Below are 23,035 nucleotides of genomic sequence, written 5' to 3'. Positions count from 1 at the left end.
TGAATAGTTTGCTTCTAGAAGCTCGCATGCTGAGAAACAATTTCGAGCAGCTCACCATACAAGCGAGGTAACCAAAAATTGCATTTCCTGTCGTGCAATGAGCTGGCACATCGCGGACGCATTGGAAGGCAGGTGGAGCACACAAAACGAACATTGAGAGAATTTTCAGAATATTCACCCAAAGACAAGGTTAACTGAACAGAAAGATGACTGAAGAGTCTTAAAAAAAAAAAAAATGAAATAGGGCAGAATGTTCATCCTACGGAGTGCAAACTTGGTGCAAAGTAGTAAGCGGGCACTATCACCTGTGTATTCACTATTCAGTAAGCACCTGCACGAGCACCTGCAAACAGTCGAGCTATGTTAATAGTACTTTAAGAATGCGAACAAGCCGTTCAATAGCGTGAACACTCACCTTTCTGAATCGGCGCTTTAGCATCTTGTCCGTTTCATCCGTTCATCGACAGCGTCGGCCGCCGGCCGACTCCAGTGGCGGCAGGCGGGCAGTGCGCTAGCAGCGAATCATTGTCGCTACAGTCGTACAAGAGAGCCCCTAACAGTTTTAATAAGGATTCACTGCTGTCTGTGTCAATTATTTCGCGTGCATCGAGTCACCTAGCTCTTAGACTCGCTTCAATCGCATACTAATGGCATGGGCAGCGCAGGCGAGGCTGGCGAGCCACCGGAGATACTGAGTGTGACGTCACCAAAAACGTCATGACGCCATGCAAGCTTTGCAAGAGTTTCAGTTTCGGTTTCGCAGCTTTGTTTTATTGCTGTTTAAAAATTATTTTGTCACTATTTCAACCAATGACTTAGTGTAACGAAGAGAGGGGTTCCCAGCGAATACAATGCAATCATTATCTCAAAATATTTGAAAACCCCCCGGAGTTGCCCTTTAATTGATCTGCTTGTAGCTTACGGGGGTCTCGGTTCTGGCAGTCTTGAATCCATAGGTAGCGTAAGAGGGTTCTTGCACAGCTTTCGCCCTCGCTCTTGATCACGTTCTACGTGACGCTGGCGGTAACAAAGGACGTTCCACGTCCGCCGCTATGGCTGAGGGTGGCGCTGGTGAGCACTCTCAAGGTTCGTATACAGACAACATAAATACTCAAGCAAGTAGCAGGGGGGACAGCGGCCGATGTAGCTCAGTTGGAAAAGCACCGGACGCGATATTCGGAGGTCGTGGGTTCGGTTCCTACCATCGGCACGTTGTTTTTGTTCTACTTTGTGTTTAATTATCTTTCCCCTAAACAGATTACATTACTAATTTCCGTGCTTATCCAAGTAAACAATAAAAAAAAATGTCCCATCCCCAGCGCTTTCCTTGGCCTCGCCGACTGTTGGCTTCTTTCCTTCATATATATATATATATATATATATATATATATATATATATATATATATATATATATATATATATATATATATATATATATATATATATATATACATATATACATATGTATTTATATATTGGCTTTGAGCAATGTGAGTTCCATTTGCGCAAGCACGGTCAAAGCCGTTTTGCAACTTGCATATATATATGCATATATATATATATATATATATATATATATATATATATATATATGCAGATAAATGAGGGGGAAATGAGGGTGCTCGTTATAATATATGAAGGAAAGAAGCCAACAGTCGGCGAGGATTGGGGATTATGTTTTATGTCTTTTTTGTTTTAATTTTTACTTGGATAATCACAGAAATGAGTAATGTAATCTGCTTAGGGGAAAGATAGTTAAACACAAAGTGGAAGAAAAAATTACCGACGATTACGTTACTTCCTAATGCGAAATTTGAGCGCTGCAAATAAGCTGTTTCACCTTTTCGATAGATTGAGGCAAAGAAATCGAGCGACACATGTATGCCCCATCACAGAATTTTTTTTTTTTATTTTTCACACGTATTCCTTTAACAAAGAACGGCAGCGGCAATTTCGGCTCGGGCGGTGCACATATACAGATCCGCCGGCGCCGATGTGGCTCTGTGATTGCCACCGCACAGGGGTTGCATTGGAGGAGGAGCGAAGAAAGGAATTAAGTTCGAGCCGGCGCTTTGACAACCGGAGACTCGCAGGAAGAGGGGGGAGGGGGGCGGCATGTACTTAATTTAGCAAAGAAGCAATAACAATAGCATTATCGGCTCTCTCAAGCTAGTGCCGCGTCCAACATGACGCCCATTGAAAAAGCATGCGCTGCTAATCGCTAGGCTGCTCGGCTCCTGGGGGTGGTAGATGCTAGTCGGAACAGCCCGCTTTCTTCGTCTCTTCTGTCGTTTTGTCCCTTGCGGAGCCACCGTACCGAGCAAACCCAAATACGCGCTAGCGCTGGGGGTATGAAAGGGGGGCGGAGCTGGTTACGAGGCCGACGCCGACGCAAAACCCAGGAACGGACGCCAAAAAGCTGCGCTCTAAAAACAACGTGCCGATGGTGGGGACCGAACCCACGACCTCCGAATATCGCGTCCGGTGCTCTTTCAACTGAGCTACATCGGCCGCTGTCCCCCCTGCTACTTTCTCGGGTACTAATGTTGTTTGTATACAAACCATGAGAGTGTTCACCAGCTCCACCCTCAACCATAGCGGCGGACGTGAAACGTCCTGTGTTACCGCCAACGTCAGGTAGAACGTGATCAAGAGCGAGGGCGAAAGCTGTGCTAGAACCCTCTTACGCTACCTATGCCTTGAAGACTGCCAGAACCGAGACCCCCGTAAGCTACAAGCAGATAAATGAAGGGGAAATGAGGGTGCTCGTTATAATACATGAAGGAAAGAAGCCAACAGTCGGCGAGGCCAAGGAAAGCATTGGGGATTATGTTTTATGTCTTTTTTGTTTTAATTGTTACTTGGATAATCACAGAAATAAGTAATGTAATCTGCTTAGGGGAAAGGTAATTAAACACAATATAGAAGAAAAAACAACGTGCCGATGGTGGGGACCGAACCCACGAAGAGCGAGAGAGGGAGAGAGAGGGAGAGAGAGAGAAAGATAGGAGGGTGCCATACAGATTTCTTGAATGTTCGTCGCATCAGCAGTTTCGGACTGCGGACCGTTCCTTATCAGTGTAAGAATGACAATGGAACGGCTGGCACATTCACAGCACTGTAAAGGTGGATATAGAGAGAATTCTAGATTTTTTTTTTACAGGAAACACATATCACCGATTAGACAGAAAAGGCAGAAAGGGGTGGTGCAGTGGTAAGACGCCCGACTACTGTGCCGGAGTTCCCGGGATCGAATCCCGGCCTCGGCGGCTGCGTTTCAATGGAGGCGAAATGAAGTGGCGTCCGTGTGCTGTGCGATGTCAGCGCACGTTAAAGATCCCCAGGTGGTCGAAATTACTCCGTAGCCCTCCACTACGCCCCCCCCCCCCTTCTCTCTATCCACTTTCACTCCCACCTTCATCCCTTGCCTTACGGCGCGGTTCAGGTGTCCACAGAGCAAGTGTGACAGATACTGCGCCTTTCCCTTCCTATGAACCAACCAACCAACCAAGGCAGTTCCCGTTGATTGATTGAATATCTGAATATGCCTTTCGGTTTTCGCAATGGAGCCCAGGTTTTCAGCGCTTAGTTGAGAAAGTCCTGCGCGGTTTGACGTGCTTCTTTGCCTATCTTGATAATATTCTGGTCTTCAGCCCTGCGACAGAGGCCCACAAGCTCTATCTGCATCAAATCCTTGCCAGGATCTGCCGCTTTGGTCTTGTGGTCAATGGACCGAAAAACGCGTTTGGCATTGTAGAGAGACTTTCTCGGCCATCACGTGAACGCCCATGGCATTCGCCCGTTACGGCCCGTCTTACCATAACTCAGTTTCCCTAGCTGGCCCACTACTATCCGGCATCTGCGCGAATGTTTTGGCCTCGCCAACTATTATCGGCATTTCATTCCTCGCTGCGCTGCACTACTGCAGCCTCTTCACGACCTTCTCTCCGGGCCACAGCAAGCTGACAGCTCTTGTCGCTTGGAGCTATGCAGCTGACCACGCATTCAGTGGCATCAAAGCTGTCATCGTCGGCGCCACGCTCTTCGTCAATCCCAAATGTGATGCGCCCACATCCGTCATGATTGATGCATCGGACATTGCTCTCTGCGTAGTCTTACAACAGTTCGTGGCTGGTGTTTGGCGGGTAATCAACTTCTTTTCCTAGAAGCTTGCGCCTTCTGAGCGCCGCTGCAGCACCATCGGCAGCCGTGGACCACTTCCGCCATTTTCTCGAAGGACGCACTTTTCTTATCTTGACTAACCACAAACCTCTGACGTCTGCGTGGGCATCCAGAAGTTCCTCCTACGCTCCTCAGGAAATGAGGTAGCTCGCCTATATTTCCGAGTTTTTCTGCGATATTCATCACTTCAGCGGCAAGTCGAACATAATTGCCGATGCCCTTTCTCGCGCTGAAGTAAATGCGACGGGCAATGAACGGCCAATAATCGCCTTTACGGCTATGGTTGCTGCTCAGCGAGCCGATGCCGAGCTGCAACGGCTTCGCACGCGCTACACCTTTTTGGTATTGGGGGACGTCTTAGCCTCAGACTACGCCGTTCCTCTCGTCTGTGATACGTCGACAGGTCGCCCTCGCTCCCACTTGCCTCCATCATACCGCCGAACCATGTTTGATGCCCTCCATTCTTTGGCTCATCCTGGAATTCGCGCAACTCAGCGCCTCGTCACGCTTCGTTGTCTGGCCTCGCATCAAATTCGACGTTCGCCGCTGGCCACGCACGTGCCTTAGCTGCCAGCAAAGTAAGGAGCACCGACATACTGCGACTCCTCTTGGATCCTTCTCGTCCCCGGATGCCTGCATCCGGGGACGAGACGCCTGCATCCGGATGATCTGCACGTCGACATTGTCGGTCCTCTTTTTGCGGAAACCACCGCTACCTGTTAGCCTGCATTGACAGGTTCACGAGGGGGCCTGAAGCGATGTCCCTTTTGGACATAATGGCGGAGTCAATCGCACACTCTGGATAAGCCGCTACGCTGTCCCTTCCACCATTACGACTGATCGTGGCCGTCAGTTTGACTCAGCATTATTTGCTAGCCTCTCTCGGCTCCACGGCGTCAACCACATTAAGACGACCTCTTACCACCCTATTTGAAATGGTATCATTGAGCGTTTTCCCCGGCAGTTGAAGGCTTCACTTAAGGCGTCCGCTTTCCCTGCACCATGGACTGAGCGCCTACCCTTCGTCCTAGTTTGTCTCCGCACCGCACTTCATAATGACTCTTCTACCTGTGCAGCAGAGTTAACGTTTGGCACCACTCTCCGTGTCCCTGGCGAGCGCTTCGAGCCCTCGTTACCCACGTCTGCTGACGTCACAGATTACACCTGCCAACTACGTAGCGCTTGAGCAACGTCATTCCACCACGTCAGCGCCAGTATGCCCATCGTATCCACGTCCCCCCGACCTGAACGTCCCCGAACTCCGTTGATCGCCTTAAAGCCGCCCCCTTGACTCAGACATCATCGCAAACTGTGCCACTGCAACCCCTCCCGATCGTGCCAGTTCTCACGACGTACAATGCACACTCCCAGTGTCCGCTTTCCGCCATTCCCCTTCGCGCATGGCTTCATCGCTAGAGGGGGGGGGGGGGCTGTGGTATGCCATCGGGGTCTGGACGCAAAAGAAGACGAAAGCCTCAGAAAGCCTACCAAGCACGAGCAGCTCGTTCTTCAAGGCAGCAGGACTGAGTGCCGGCGGTTCGCTGTCCCGTTTCCGCCTGGCTCCTGCCAAATATATCTGTGGAGACCCGACAACGAGTGTCTCTGGTTCATCTCCACAAACTGTTAAAAACAGAAGAAAGAAAATGGGATAGGGAGAAAACCCTAGCGGAGGCTGAAAGATGATCAGTATTACACTAGTCAAAGTGAAATAGTAGTTACATATATGCCGGTGCAATTGCTGGGACAGTGGCTTGTTTTCGTTCGCTGTCGGCGTAGACGATGCGAACATCCGTCCAAATTCTTCTGATAGATCAGGCAAGTACAGCAAAAAAATTCTTTAAAAAATAACCATGAGACTAAATGGCATTATTTGAGCGCAATTTGAGTTAAAAGGAGTCGGTGGTTTATTTCGGATAAGCATTGTTAGGTTTGGGTCGCGTGGCTCCTGGGTAGCGTACCGCTGCCAGCAGTTATTACGTGCGGCGCGCGGCCCCTCTGTAGCGTTGGCCTTGCGGCTCCGTGGACGGCGGACGGCATCAAAGGTGCCAGCAAAGACGAGGCGTCTTTTAACGAAACAACCTTTACTGTAACATCATGAAGAAACGGGCAGTGAAGCTGACCCGGAGAGAATACAGACACTCTCACACAGCTGGCGTCTAGCGTCGTGCCAACGGCGCGTCAAAGTAGTCTCTATCTCAGCGGAGTCGGCCGCTGCTTTTTATAGGTTTTCCCGTTCACAGGGAAAGGGTAAACCCTCACAGGAAATGGAGCGCCCAACGTGTCTGGGCAAGAAGGGATGACTCAATCGCATGTGGTCCGAACGCATCTCCTCCACCTCCTGCAGACAGGAGAGGGCGACGCCCTCTCTCTCGAGCTCCAGGCTTGGCCAGCTTTTGCACACACACGCACGCACACACATTTGGCGCGTGGCAGGAACACGCTGAGACTTGTCGGCGGGAGGAAGCGTTGCGCGGCCGATGAACGGCATCGAAATGGCCGATCCGCTCGCGGTTCTGCCTGTTGCTATGCGGTGGCCGCGTCAGCTGTCCGACTTGTCGGTGGAGAAACGTAACAGACTGCCCCGCCGGGGAAGGGAGATCCCGAAGGGCAGGGGACTGCATCCGCTGTCCGGAGGGATCGGGATGTTGCTGCTAGCCGGGGTCGTCCGTCTCGGCTTCTCTTGAGCCAGTCAGCCTGAAGAATTCCTTGGCAAGTCCGGGTTTCCAAGGCACTCTGCAACTTGTCTTCTGGACAGTTTGCTGACAACCTACAACGTCCCAACCACGCTAAAAATTCAACCGGTCAGCCAGCAAGCACGGCACAAACTTCATCAAGTCATGCCAGACTATTTCCCTTTTATGCCCCCATCTACATTAAAGGGCAGCTCAGCAGCACTAGGAACGCGTCCACAAATTTGAAAATCGCGCTTTCAAAATGTTATTCTCAAACAAAAATAATACAATGCAATCTGTTCAAAATCCTATGTCAGGAAGAAAAACACCAAGAAGTGAAAACTGGGGCTTCTTCTCACGTTATGGGCTCCGACTTAAGCCGTCGGCGTTACCGTTGAGATCACCCTTTTCACTAAAGCTTCGGCTGTCCGTTTCACGGAACAACCGTACCTTCCTGATTCTGTGCAAAGAAACACATGAGCATAAGTCACTCACATTTCGGAACAACCTATCGCTCTCCTTACGTGTTGCGCACCAGTCACGCATTTTCTGGGCACGGGCGCATTTGTGCCTTTGGGATAGTCGCTTTCTCTTTCGCGATAGCTTCAACTTGCTCCATTCTTTCTCTCGCCTGCCTTTCCGCTTTTTTCTGCGGCAGCACTGAAACACAGGCTTTCTGCTTTCTTTTTGCAACCGTTTGAGTTTGCTCTCCTTACGATGATAGCATTCTTTCTTGCGTCTGCCTTTCCGCGTTTTTCGTCGGCAGCACTGGAATACTAGCCTTCTGCTTTCTTTTTGCAACCGTTTGAGCTTGCTCTCCTTACGACGGCAGCAATCTTTCTCGTACCTGCCCTTCCGCGTTTTTCGGTGGCAGCACTTGAATACTCTAGTCCTACTTTCTTTCGGCGCGAGCTCTGGCAAGCTAGCGGTAACCGGAGCTAGTAGGACACCGGTGTCATCGAATTGGTCAAAGCAGTCAAAGTGCGGTGCCGCGTCTGCATCGAGGCCAGCAGCGCATGACTCACCTTCAGATAAGTCCGAACAACAACTGCTCACGCCAGTCGCGTCAATCCCCCTTCTAGGCATTTGCTCCGGCGGCTCGCCACTCAGTGCGTCGCCTCGCTCAGAGCTAACCGGGGCACGATCAAGATCCTTCGACAGCTGGGGCGCTTCGGATTGCGCGAGGGTCATATGTGCCACGTACGCGTTCTCACTGGGGTTGCTTTCGCGAATACAACCTAGCATGGTATTGAGGCTCGAACGATTCTGACTCTGCTCTGGTCGCTCGCTATCGCCTTCGCAAGTCTCGCTCTCTACAGCGGACGCGCACTCCTCGTCGGTCTGCCCTGGCTGATCACAACTCGCGGGCTGCGCAGTTTTCTTGGTCGGCACTTCGTTTTTCTGCGTGCCCTGCTCTATGACACAGCTGATTTCGGAACCCGAAATTTTCTCCTTTTCTAGCTCATTTCCATCTCCGCCACGCTCTACACAAGCTTCTGCTTTCGACTCGAGAGACGGTTCAGTTACTACCAGTTCCCCACACTCATATGATGGAACTGTATCTCCTGCAGCTACTTGGGTCGGCGTGCAGTTCACCTCGCTTAACGGCGTCACTTCGGATTTCTCACCGATTAAGCCTGTGCTAATCGTCTCAGCTAGTGGCTCGACCAAGGTAACACAATACTCTTCTGTTCGAGAATCGGTCGGCTAACTACTGCGGTCACGTTGCTCGGCCGCTTCCCCAAGCTGTTTCTCACACTCTGGTACCTTTGACTTTTCAGGCTCACTTGTGTCTACGGCGTACGTGGTCTTAATCTCAGCGTGCTGTACCTTCGACCCTTTCTCATTGCTTGACCACCTCTCCGGTACTACCGCCTTTGCAGCTAGCTCCCGAGCTCTAGATCTGGTCAAGGCCTGTACGCTACCCTCTCCAAACACAAGCCCATTTTCGCGCAAGAGGTGATCGGACTTCTTTGAAAATAGGTACGGGTACTGAGGAGGAAGCACAGGTGACACCGCCGCTTCTGTCTCAAGTGCCCCGAAAGGTCCCTCAATAAGCCCTTTGGCTATTGGCAAACGCACGCTGCGAGCTTCCACGGCCTGTTTGATCCACGCGCACTCACCCGTGAACATCTCTGGTTCTATGTAAGACGGGTGAACAACATCCATGGTGGCCGCAGAATCGCGAAGCACTCGACACTGTTTCCCGTTCACGAGGAGGTCTCGAGTGTACGGTTCGAGAAGCTTCATGTTCTCGTCACTTCTGCATAACGACAAAAACACGATCTTTGGTTTCGCCTCTGGACACTGCGCCGAAAAATGACTAGACTTCTGGCACGTATAACAGACGCGCGATTGCCTTGCCTCGAACCTCTTTTTCCGTTCGGCTTCGGTTACCTCCGTCGCTTTATTGTCGGCCGGACTGCTTTGACTCGCATCCGCACCACGTTTATTCTCCTTAGCTTTAAAGGGCTTGAACTTCGGCCTCTCAAACTTAGAGCCGAATTCCCCCTGTTGACGGTCCTTAGCTCCACGAGCCCACGCGTCACAAACTCTTCAGCTAGCTCGGCGGCTCTACTAACACCTGGCCTATCCATGACCCAATACCGCACGTTCTCGGGTAACCGACTGTAAAACTGTCCCAGCCCGAAACACTGCAGAACCTTATCGTGGTTACCATGCGCTTTTTCTTCTTTGAGCCACTCATACATGTTTGACATGAGCTTGTAGGCAAACTCTGTATACGACTCACTTTTGCTTTTCTCATACTCTCGAAAATTCCGACGGAATGCTTCTGCTGACAGCCTGTACTTTCTTTGCAGACTCGATTTCACTTTGCCGTAATCCTCTGCTTCCTCTTTTGCCAAGCGAGCGATTACGTCTGCCGCCTCACCGGGTAACAAAGTGAGCAAGCGCTGTGGCCACGTTTCCCGAGAAAACCCTTGCCTCTCGCACGTTCGCTCGAAGTTAACCAGGAACAAACCAATGTCCTCTCCAAGCTTAAACGGCCGCATTAGGTCACTCATTTTGAACGATTCCCGTTCTCCTGCACCGTGAGCCCAACTTGCACTGCCAGCGTGTCCCGCGTTTATTTCGAGACGTTTCATTTCCATAGCGAATTGACGGTCTCGCTCCTCTTTCTCTAGCCTTTCCTGGCGTTCACGTTCACGTTCCTCTTTCTCGTGACGTTCTTCAATGATCTCAAGGCATTCCGAAAGCTCGTCATCTTCAGCTTCCAACGCAAGAATAGCCTTTAACACTTCTGGTTTTTTGAGTTTGCCTGACAAATTCAGACCCAACTCCTCCGCAAGCTCCAGCAATTTCGGTTTGCGCAACGACTTCAAATCCAAATTCATGGCTGTTCCGAGTGCTGCCTTCTCTACTGCCCACTATTGCCTTGCTGCACTTAACCCAGCAACAACGACAACACAATTACCAGCTCTGTTCTCTACTTAACAAAAGCCTGGCAAAACTCAGTAGAAGAAAGTCCCGCACTCACCAAACCTCGCAGCCAATAATCCAACGCAGTCGTTCCGCTGCAGGCGACAGTCATCACACAGGGCTCGTTGCACTGCTCCCGCCTTTCCGCTGAGCTGCTTTGATTCACGGGCCACGCCTCGGACATCTCCGCTCTTCCCACCAGATGTTGCACCTCGGTCAGGCCTGGCTCGTTTCACCGACCACGGTCACTGCTTGGTCGTCCACGTCTCTCCGCTGTTCACCAGTTGTTGGACGACGGTATCGCCTGGCTCGTCCCTCCAACCACGGTTACTGCTTGGTCGTCCCACCGCTGTTCACCAATTGTTACATTTGTGGCTCGAGTGTGCCGGGGTAGCGTACCGCTGCCAGCAGTTATTACGTGCGGCGCGCGGCCCCTCGGTAGCGTTGGCCTGGCGGCTCCGTGGACGGCGGACGGCATGAAAGGTGCCAGCAAAGACGAGGCGTCTTCTAACGAAACAACCTTTACTGCAACATCATGAAGAAACGGGCAGTGAAGCTGACCCGGAGAGATTACAGACACTCTCACACAGCTGGTGTCTAGCGTCGTGCCAAAGGCGCGTCAAAGTAGTCTCTCTCTCAGCGGAGTCGGCCGCTGCTTTTTATAGGTTTTCCCGTTCACAGGGAAAGGGTAAACCCTCACAGGAAATGGAGCGCCCAACGTGTCTGGGCAAGATGGGATCGCATGTGGTCCGAACGCATCTCCTCCACCTCCTGCAGACAGGAGAGGGCGACGCCCTCTCTCTCGAGCTCCAGGCTTGGCCAGCTTTTGCACACACACGCACGCACACACATTTGGCGCGTGGCAGGAACACGCTGAGACTTGTCGGCGGGAGGAAGCGTTGCGCGGCCGATGAACGGCGTCGAAATGGCCGATCCGCTCGCGGTTCTGCCTGTTGCTATGCGGTGGCCGCGTCAGCTGTCCCACTTGTCGGTGGAGAAACGTAACAGCATTCAACAGGCGGCATATAATTGCGCAACGCGCTTTATCAGTTAAAGCCACTGCAATTTTTATTTTGCTCATAGAGGCACGTTCAACTATATAACTTTATGTAAAAAACAAGGTTTTGAAACATTCTCCTCTTATAAGGTTTATAATTCGGGAGAAGATTTCTCTCTATGTTTAATTCTGTGTGCAGAAGCCATAAGGTGTAAGCAGTTCGGCGGTGCTCAACAGTATTGCAGTATTACATTATATTTAGGCGAGTATTTGCACAAATTTGACATTGGAAGAGCGCTGTGATGAAATTCCAGAAGATTCTTTAAGCAGCTCGAGCCCTGAGCATTGGTTACAGTACCACACAATGCTACACGCTCCTAAACAACCTTTTCTTGATGCTTCCTCATCTCGCGCCGGTCCATTTGCACCAATCAACATTTTCACGACTAGAATATAAAATGGTATGCAGTCACAGACAATGGGGTTGTGTAAATGTGTATGTTCGCGCTATACGAATACTGCGTAATGAAACACTTCCTTGTTTACTAAGCTGGTGAGATGTTTCGATGCCTAATGCCGCTAATTTGCCCCAAAATGACGGCTTTACGAATGGAGCATCTATTTGAGCGACGCCAATGAACGATTACTGTCGCTCCCAACTCCCAGTGATAAACTATACCATTCCTAACAGATGTTGGAAATCGATAGCGGTAGCTAATGAAAACAATATCACTGCATCATTTTCATGCAGTTTCTGTGCTGCCAACGTTTTTATTAAGGAACCAACTAAGTTACTACTGACTCTTGGAACGCTAAACGCGAACTGCAATATGCTTCTATCGTACAAGTCATTCCCTTATTCTGGTTGAAATTGGCACACAGATAGCAACCACCGTCTTTTGCTTTTAACATCAGTGTTTGATGACATATACGACATATATCTAGTATATGTCATATATGTATGATGAAATATATGTAGTCTACTTCGATCAGAATTTATTCAAAATCTGTGTCGTCTGAAACGTCGGCGACCCAAAAGAATGCTGCCTATGGATTGCCAAAACTGCAGACGACGTTGATTTTTTTATGAATTCTGATCGAATCAAGTGTGTAATACACCAAGATTGCTATTAAAACAATACACGTTGTCCGTGTGCCGAATTTCAGTACGAATAATCAAGCGATTAAACCGACATAAACATATTACGGTTCGCGTTTAGCGTTCAAACACTCTTTATTATCGTCGGTATACAATGCAAAAACGACACGAAAATGAGCGCCGCGTAACCTCTGAGAGTACAAAAAATTAAAAGATGTTAGCTAGATGTATGCTTGGTGAACAATGGGCGAACCCAGGCGCCAAATCAGAGACAAAGAATGAGAGGATCTCCACTAAATAACTAGCAGCAAGAGCAAGTGCTCAGGAAACCAGAATTCCTGTTGGGAAACGGGTGCGAAAAAAGCGCCCGGGGAGAGACAACGTCCGAATGTCATGTCCTGTACCTCAAACGAGGTTTTCGGGCAGGAGCCTGATGAAGGAGTCTGGGATAGGTAGCCTACCGTTCTCGTATTACCTGAGCACGAAGGCATGCTGCAAAAAAGAAACCAAAGAATCGGCTCTCAGCCTGCCCTGAGAAAACGAAACACCCTGAGGTTCGCCTCGGGTCACTGCTGAAGCCTCCTATTTTCTTATTCTGTCTGTCCACTCGGTAAGGCTCGTTTGTCTCGGACAAGGCGCGTTCTGTCCTGTGGAGGTTGTTGTGAATTTGAGGCCTCCTTTGCCGCTAACGCGTCGCCTTCGCTATTCCTTATACACTCACCGGAGTCGATTCAGGGTTAAAGAATTGAACAGACTGCAACAAAGCCGTTCAAAAAGAAGGCCGTTACTTTTGGGGTCCTGTGATCGTGGGCTATGTTGTTCGTTATTCACATGAACTGCACGGAAGTCCTTCAGTTCAAACAATTAGGAAGAAAAGGCGAAGAATACTACACTTCCGAGCGGGCATATTAGTCGCGGGTGCTGAGGAACCCAGAAATCCGGAGGGTCTGGACTGGACCAGAGGTTGCGAAGTGAAAGAGGCCGACTAGTTTAGACTACTCGGTGTCACTACTTATCATATATTCTCATTAGGAGATGAGATGTGACGGGTTTTCTATCGTTGTGCTAAGCGCTTGAGTTTAAGAAAGTGATGCGTTTATTAATTGCTTGAAGAGATAACTGTAGGCAAAAATAATGGTCTCGATAACGTAATTCGCATTTCGGCAAGTAACAGCCACTTTTAAGCTGCCTATGACCAAACCCCAGATATTCACGCTAAAACTCGTAACGTAATAAACATAAGTGCTCATGTGGAAACAGGTGCGATAGCAATCCATTTTATAGCCCTAAATTGTAAAACTAAAGCAGTCTAGGCTAAATACTTCATTATTACTTGAGTTGAGTATGCCAGATATAAGATCGTAGTTCAGGAACATGTAATTCTGGCGTTGTCAGATCAGATCTCATCATTAGAAATATAATTAGCGCACTTCAGAAGCAACAAAGCACAGAAAGTGCGACCCTCTTCTTCTCTTGCACAGTCTAGATGGCACTTCACAGTTACCTCTATTAGGGAGCCTACATGTTTCGCCGCGGCGAAACATGTAGACTCCCTAACCTCTAGTAACTACTCTAAACTGCTGCATAGGAATGCACCATAATGTGAACAAATGAATATATTTATGTGAATTACCTTTTTAGCTTTAACATAGGCTACTTTCAAAAAGATCTCCGTTTAAATTTACACATACCACCCCAGTAAAGCACGAGCACCAACATCCTATGAAAATAAATGAAATTGCAAACGACTTAAGGCTATGGTCCAAACATAGACAACGAGAAATGGGGAGTGCTTATTGATTACATTGTATCACGTTAGTATAGCTCAGGGTTTGACGAAAGTTCGCCTGACAAGAAATAATAATAAGAAAGTTGAACGACCTCGACGATGACAGCGAAATTTTCAAGATGCTCCGAATGCCATACAGGTTATTGTTTCTTTTATAGGGTGCTCCACCACTAAAATGCAACACATATTGCGGTTCCTCTATTACAGAATTATAGTATATAGCGTTTAAAGTCCCAAAGCGACTCAGAAAATCAAGAATGAGGTAATGGAGGGACTTAGTATTGGTTTCAATTCAATCACCTCGGGTTTTTTACTCTGCACTCATATCGCACGTATCATGAGGCCTTGGAGTGCAACTTAATGACGTTGTTGTATTAGGTTCGTAATAAAAATGTTCCCTTGCAGCTTTAATAAGCTGTATGAACTCTGACGGAAACTTGTAAGCTGCGAGATAAGAGCATGCATTTCTGAGCGGCTCATAAGACTTCCATATGGAGTATATGTGGCGAAGAACGACTTCAACCACTCGTTGGACTGCGGTAAGCCACGGTTATAAAATCAAAGTATTTTGTCAACTTCTCGATGCCCGTGAATGACCTAGCTTTACGGATACAAGGACATTGGCGTCAGTGTAGTTCAGCACGAGAAAACCCAAAACTTTGTGCACGATAACGTCTTACGAGTTTTGTGAGATGCCCCTGGCGTCACATCAGACACAAATTGATGAAAGAATCTAAAAGAAATATAAAAATTGACTAGGGACGGCGCAATAATGAACTATAGGACACGATCGGACAGAAAACGCCCCACAACGAAAATGGAAGGGGGGTAGCGACGCCGAGCTAAGGATTGAGACGTGCTGGAAGCTGTTGAATTCGTCACCCGCCTGGCCGAGATTCTTGGCTGCGTTTTTCATTTTATCGTTTTCTCTCGTCCTCCGGCGTACGTATTTTTCCCGTGCTTCTATCATGCCGCCATAGCATAAAACCATTAACCCATTAAGTCCTATTCTTTCTTCGGACGAACTATGCCACCGACCATTCCTTATTGCGTGAGGAGCGACGTCGGATGCTGTTCCCAATACCATTGTAGCGACACTTTGAGTGGGACACTGTCAGATTCTGCGCGTTTTTTTTTGTTTTTTTTTTTTTGCGCAGGGTTTTTTGATCTCTTTTCTGGCCGTGCCCAAAGTAAATTTTGAAAAGCAGAGTAGCCTGAGGCACTGGCGGCAAAGCGGAGGAGGAAGACGTGGACAAGGAAGGAAAGTGAAAAAGAATAATGAGAGCGTGATAACGGTACTCTCCACTGTGACGACCACCATAAATAAAAGTCAGCAGCCTTCGCCGAGCGCTAGCAGTTTTCCCCGAAGTTGCCCCCCCCCCCCCCCCCGCCTTTTTCTTTTCCTGCAATCACGAATATTTCTTTGTCATCTTTTTTTATTTAGCAGAAGTTTACCTCTTTCTAGTGCGAAACAGGCTTTTTGTGGGTCCCATTGTTTAGGACCGAGTGGCTCAGGGTTATTGGAAGTGGGCGTGAAAGGAGTGTAATAAAATCGGGACACTAGCTGCCTACTGAGCAATAATCAGGAAAGCCAGACAGAGAGGGAAATAACGGCAAATCCCCGGCGCACGTCTGCACTGAACAAGCCCTAACCTAACACAGGTTCCAGACGAAATTGCAGAAACGATAGATCTTTCTTTTTTCGTTGTGTTATTGTAACTGGCTGAAAAACCGATAAAGCGTTGCTGGCGTAATAACATCCCAGGGTTCTTTCAGTGTTTCGTTCAGCAGTGAGAACAACGGATTGTGGTTGCGTTAGTTTAGAAGTGAAATAGCTTTAACCTCTTTTGTTCATGTGTTTTTCGGCCTTTATCTCGCATTTGACAGCGGTTAGGAGTTGAAACTGGGGTTTTTACTACCCCGCTTCTCCTTCAACAGCATGATTATCAAGTAATATAATGAAAATGCTAATACTGCACTGGATGCCCCAAGAAAAAGCCGACATATTTTCAATTTCACAATCCCGCAGGACCCTGGACTGGCAGCTTCACACCGCAATCGACAAATTATACCGAATGACTGCGCACACCAAAGTCCGAGCTCATTAAGTATCGTGACTACAGTGCAAGAAACGAAAGCATTAAAATATAACGCCTACTCTTTAAAGTCTTGAAAAAGGATACAAAAGGTAGAAATTCATATTTCGACACATTGTACACCAATAAAAAAATACCGGCATATATTATCGCGTAAACATTTACCGCCAGGATATAAGTATAACACTGCAGTGAAAATGCACCCGCACTACACGCTAAAAAACAACCATCGTTGTGTCTGTTTCGCCTTTTTAAGTATTTAAGTAATTACCATCGTTTCAAAAGACGGTATGAATAAATAATCAAATTGGTATTGCATGCCATTAAAAATATTTACAGCAGAAGTAGTAAAGAGGAGTATTTTGCAATAGCTCGTGTAAATAGTCCCTGCAGGACGTTATTTTTGACTGTTTTATTGGTAAAAATGGGTCTTGAATATTTGGGGGCTGGGATTTAAAAAATTCCTATGTGAAATCTACTACCCCATTCGAGCTGAAATAACGTTCACAAAGTAGCAAAATATAGTCTACGTTATCTGATAAGTGATTCAACATCGGTACCTTCCTAGATTTCCCGAAATCGAGAAAAAACTGCTGTCGGTGGCTTGCACAATTTTCGCAGAAGAGAGTCGAAAAGCTATTTTAACATGATGCGTCATCTGTCGAGCAGTGAGACAAGCTCCATCCCGGCCGTTGGCGCGCTTGCCTCGCTGCCCGACAGATGACGCATCATGTCAAAATAGCTTTTCGACTCTTCTGCGAAAATTCTGCACGCCGCCAAGAGCAGTTTTTCCTCGATTTCGGAAAATCTAGGCAAGTACCGATGTTGAATCACTTATCAGATAACGTAGACGATATTTTGCTACTTTGTGAATGTTATTTCAGCTCGAATAGTGTAGTAGATTTTGCATAGGAATGTTTTAAATCCCAGCCCCCAAATATTCAAGACCCTGTAAACTTAACTAACCTACAATGCCAGAATTCTATTGCATTCGAAACGAAGAGACTAAAAAAAGACAGACTTGGCTGACTGAGAACCATATATTATACCCCTACGCACTGAAGGCGTCAGAAGAACGCGTAAAATGTTTTTATACATTTTATCGCACTATTTTATATGCTCTAATAACAGCCTTAAGAGAATTATCCTAAGTTTTCCGAACGGTGCGATCTAAAATTTTAACTAACTGCTGTCTAGAAACTTGCACGAACGCGCTCCATTTCGTAATCCTCTGCCCGATAGACACTGCCCAGCAGGGTCTGGAGCTCCTGACCACGCTGATGGAATTGGAGACTCTGTGGCGTACTGCGGACCTGACTGACCAGGCCGCCGTCACATCAATGGCTGCAGGTTTCATGGAGATTCGGGACATGAGCGTTTATGTCCAATGGAGCCGTGCGAGGGCCAAGGAACATACGAGTTTCAAACGCCGCTATATTATTACGAAAACAATACTGCTCGCAGTTTGAGCCTTCAGCCTGGAACGGCGGTGACCACCATTGATCTTTGACCTTTAGGCGACCCCCATAGACGAGCCCAAGCTGGTAGGAGCTGCCAATTTGGGTCTCTCGTTTCACATGGGACGGTTATGTTAGAATCAGCCTGCCAGGATCATGGCATTTCGTTACCCCTCTAAGCCACTAAGGCACATTCATACGGCTTGGTTAAAGCGGGGCTTTATGTCTGGGCTGGGGAAGAAGAAGAATTAGAAGAATGCTAGGTCACCCGCAGCTATTGCTTTCGCTCAATATTCGGTTCATCAGCGTTGAACTCTTCTAATGTTTTAGTTTTACTGCTCTCAACCTTCCTATTAATTTACTTCCGATCTTTCCTGGGAAATTGGTTGGTTATATAAGACAGACGACACGAACTTTCTGTGTCCCCTTCGAACGTGCAGCGGATGAGGTTTTCACTCCATCTTCTGGTATCTGAATCATATTGACGGTGATTGAGATAATGGTAATGGCTATGGGCCCCCTCCTCCCCCCCTCTCCCCCCCCCCCCCCCTACCATTACGCATACAGTGACGGAAACATATAAGGCACGTGCATGTACCTTTTTCGTCAGTGTTGCCTTCTCACCTTTGCGAATAAACTCTCGAAGTGTGCAGCTTGTTTCTTCCGAGATGTGTTATCGTGTATACGTCCCTGAATTGAGCATGGACCTCAAACACGGTTTGTCAAATCGCGAGCCGCGCAAGGCAGTGAAATAAACCATCATTCAGAGATAATGATGCGGAGGATATAGCAGCAAGGTAAATAAGAATGGGTGGAGCGGACTTAAAACAAGAAAGATGGTAGCGAAGACCTTTTTCGCAGTCCTTATTTTTCTTATGAGCAGACATTCACATTTCGCTGGCCCACGTCAGTAAGCAATCAAAGCGATAATAAAGGACAAAAAATTCTCGTGGTATATGAGGTGAACACGAACGCAAATTACAATTTTGGTCGTCATCCCCGTTCCGGCATATTTGAACGCTCGGCCCCGTATTACTCACACTGTTGTATACTTCCGATGCCTTCGCCTGATGACCACTCGCGCTGCGCCTATTCTGGAAGCCACCGTAACGACCCCGTGCAACACGGACTTGCATGTTCCTTTCGAGTGATTTTTTTTTCCCGAATGCTCACTTACCCGACAAAACGCATGAAGCGAGCGGCGATTAAGCAAACAATACATTTAACGTGAATGGCAACTTCTTCGGGAATAGAATGATAAAAAGATTGAGAGCGGCCACTTTCACGACAACAGTTTTTCGTCTAGAGTTTCTCCCCTTACACGGTCGCGAGAGAGTTTTTCCAATGCAACGTACGAGGGTGTCGCACAGCAAATTGGAAGCGCAAGGAAGACAGGGGGACGAGCCGTGGGTTCAAACTCAGAGTGATCTCAAGAGCGCGCGCATCGGCGGAGACCGAGAGCGTTGCCGGCCAAGACTAAAAATAAAACTTTGTTTCCAAGTAAAAAATGTATTTACGTGAAAATGTAAGAAAAGTGTGCGCGTGACCCAGGGGTAAAAATGAAGGCGGGGGTGGAGGAGAAAGGGGGGGGTAGCTAATTAATTAGCTAATGACGTGCTAGTGGAGTAATCTGCAGGCTAGCAACTCTACTGGCAACGAAGAAGTTAAACTGTCTTTCGAGCGTGGACAGCATCATAAACTCATCTGAATCATTGTGACCAAGCCATGCCGAGAAAATTAGATGCCAATAAATTGGATATGCGACACACGATTGCGAGTCCACCTCCCGTGCAGCTGCCGTATAGGTGGCAATTCGACTTTCAACACCACTTGATGCTCGTTTTTCAGGTACTATAATTTAGATTCAAAAATGTAGCTAAATGAAAAGTTTGTTGCATTGGAAGCTGTGGCAAAAATTACCTAGAGGATCTTCAAAGCCTGCGGAGTCAAACAGCGCATCGATAATTTTTTGCTTTTAGATTTTGTTAAAACTCAGCCGCTTAGACGAGCGTCCAGCGCACTGTGGGGATTGTGATCAAACTCGCCTGTTTCTGTCGGCCTTCGCTACAGTAAACGTCATGAGTAAATATTTAGATGAGGGATCCCAACCTGGGAGGACTGGGAGGCGATCCTGCTCGGCTGCTACGACTTACAGGCCCAACAAGCCTTAGCCGGGCGGCGGCAACCGCCACCGGGGTCACATACTAGGGACCTCCACCTAGGGCTTGTAAGGACCGGTCCCTTATGGGCTGGTCCAAACATACCTCCTGGCCATTGTATATCCTATAAATGATCTTACTATCACCGCCTAACCAACGACGAAGTTTTGAACAGGTAGACAATTGCGCGTGGTTAAGTTTGTTCCATAGAAGCCCTGCCGCTTCTTAAGTGGCAACCTGATTAGGCAGGCTTTGTTAGGCATGCACAAATTGCTTACTCAAATAAAAGAAAAAAGCAATATGCTTTTGGGAATATGCTTCTTAAGTGGCAACCTGGTTAGGCAGGCTTTGTTAGGCATGCACAAATTTCGTACTCAAATAAAAGAAGAAAGCAAAATGCTTTTTGGAATATGGCCGCCATGATCCCTGCGGCGTTCTGCACATTGCCTAGGTTTGAACAGGGCTTCCCTGAAAGAGAAGTATGGCACTTCAGCTGTGGAGCAACTTGCCAATGTCATGTGCGATTGCACTGGCAGTAACTACAAGGAGAGGTTTGTCATTTCCTTACATACTAATTCTTGGCTTCGGAATGTAGATCAATATTTCGCACCGTCAAACCGAGAGAGCGGGCGATGTCTGGAATCGAAGCAGCTGATAGTAAAAGGGAATGGTGCAGTCTCCTCGTGAACCGAGAGACATGACAGCACTTTTCGGTCTGTTTTTATTTTTTAGTGGCTGTTTTTTTCCTAAGGTCTCTAATCAAATATCGCTTTTCCAAATTTATACATCGTAGTTTAAATTGGCTTTTCTTTTCCTTTCGTTTCATGTTTTGCGCGGAGATGCTGCCCTCAGAACAAGTCACAGTGTAATTACGAAAGATAATTTTCTCATTATTACAGAGCAGCTGCTGCAGATCATTGCAGCGATTGACTGAAGAAACAATCACGTCTGGTTTTAATAGCCCTGGTGATTCTGATAGAAGTTCTGAAAACCAAAGAATGTAATTACGGATTTCCCGTTAGTTATGACGTTATACTGCTAACTAGTCAGAAGTGTCGGGGAGGTCGCGTGCGTGCTGAGGTCACTATTTTTAGCGTCAGTCACATGAATCAGAAGCGTTGTTAAATTGCTGCCAATCTGTGAGCGGTCAGATGATCTGGTCTGAACACTATCGCGGCCGCTTAATTGAAATACCAGGTATTAGGGGCTGCGCTGTAGCAGACATGGTTCCCTAATTCATGCCACTTTAAATTTGCAACGACGTCACAGCAGCTCAAACGTGCACGTTCGCTCTCGTGCTTAGTTAGGCCGTTGACCTGTTTAATTGGCGAGACACGTTTCCTAGATCATTGCCCTTCCGTGGATGTCGCCAACAGGGTCCTTCTGAAGCGTTTTATATACGTCACACAGCCGCGGTGCTGGCGGTCAAAGTCGAATATCGAGACCTTAGGCTTAACTGCTCCCGCGCTCGGTCGTTCGTAACAGCAATTTTGAGGAAAAAGCGGTCCTGATGATGGCTGTCTGTTCGTACACGTGTATGCGTGTGCGTGCTTGCGAGTTAGTTTAATTCGAGTTGTACTGAAAAAACGGGAGATGGAAAGAGAGAGAGAAATAGCAGTTACCGAATATCGCTTAGTTATGCGCATAATCCAGATGGGAGACAGGCGCGCACTGTGGGCGCCATTACGCGCGTATCGTTCGGCTAAGAGAAGGGGGCGAGACCAAAACAGACCATTGAAAAGAAAAGCGGCTGCGCTCAAATCTATCTGATTCGTGGGAATGAGGAAAGTTTGGTTGGAAAGCATTTGGGAGAAGTTAACGGGTGTCACAAGCGGTGGAGGCAGCTTGGTTAGTAATGCAAACTGAGTGGGCATATTACCTGGCTTTTTGGATGCTTGGTGGTCGACGCTAGGCAGCTGACGCCATAACGAGCTCCATTAGACATTGCAGTGTTGACCGGCCCATTTGGGGAAGTTTGACGTCCTTTGGGTGTGGCTACGTGTAGCGTTCGCCTAACCCTTTGTTCGACCTCAATGTGGTTCGTTATCCTGGTAATGTGCTTGGGGCGTACGTCTTTGAATACCGAACGTTAACGGACAGGCAAGGTGCTACAGAAAGTATCTGAAATAATCTTACAATGACGGTGCGGGGACACTGGCGCACGAGATCTTTGTCTCAGAAAAGAGATGCGATATAGGCACAAATTTAATGCGCTAATTTTCACACACACACACACACACACACACACACACACACACACACACACACACACACACACACACACACACACACACACACACACACACACACACACACACACACACACACACACACACACACACACACACACACACACACACACACACACACACACACACACACACACACACACACACACACACACACACACACACACACACACACACACACACACACACACACACACACACACACACACACACACACACACACACACACACACACACACACACACACACACACACACGCACGCACGCACGCACGCACGCACGCACACACACACACACACACACGCACGCACGCACGAGCACACACACACACACACACACACACACACACACACACACACACACACACACACACACACACACACACACACACACACACACACACACACACACACACACACACACACACACACACACACACACACACACACACACACACGCACACACACACACACACACACACACACACACACACACACACACGCACACACACACACACACACACACACACACATATATATATATATATATATATATATATATATATATATATATATATATATATATATACATATATATGTGTGTATGTGACGAGTGCTACGGGATAAGCTAGTTTAGTCTACAAAATTTTCTCAGCAAACTCGGATCGCCTACTCTAAACGGATCAAGCCCTCTACCCCCCCCAGGTGGCAAAACAATTTCCTCCTGCCCACCTCTCGGGACACACGGGCTGCTAACATATTTTCGTGACATCTCGTGCTAACTCTATGCCCGAGTTACAACCCAGGGTCCTTACTCTCGTCGCTGACATGTTTCCAAGCGCCCTCCTTTTTCGAGCCATTCTCGCTGCTAGCATGGATTGAGAATTACGTCTC

Source organism: Amblyomma maculatum, chromosome 10 (genome assembly GCF_055883805.1).
Source record: "Amblyomma maculatum isolate TAMU_Amacu chromosome 10, ASM5588380v1, whole genome shotgun sequence".
In the NCBI taxonomy this organism is placed as follows: domain Eukaryota; kingdom Metazoa; phylum Arthropoda; class Arachnida; order Ixodida; family Ixodidae; genus Amblyomma; species Amblyomma maculatum.
This window is presented reverse-complemented; position numbering follows the sequence as displayed.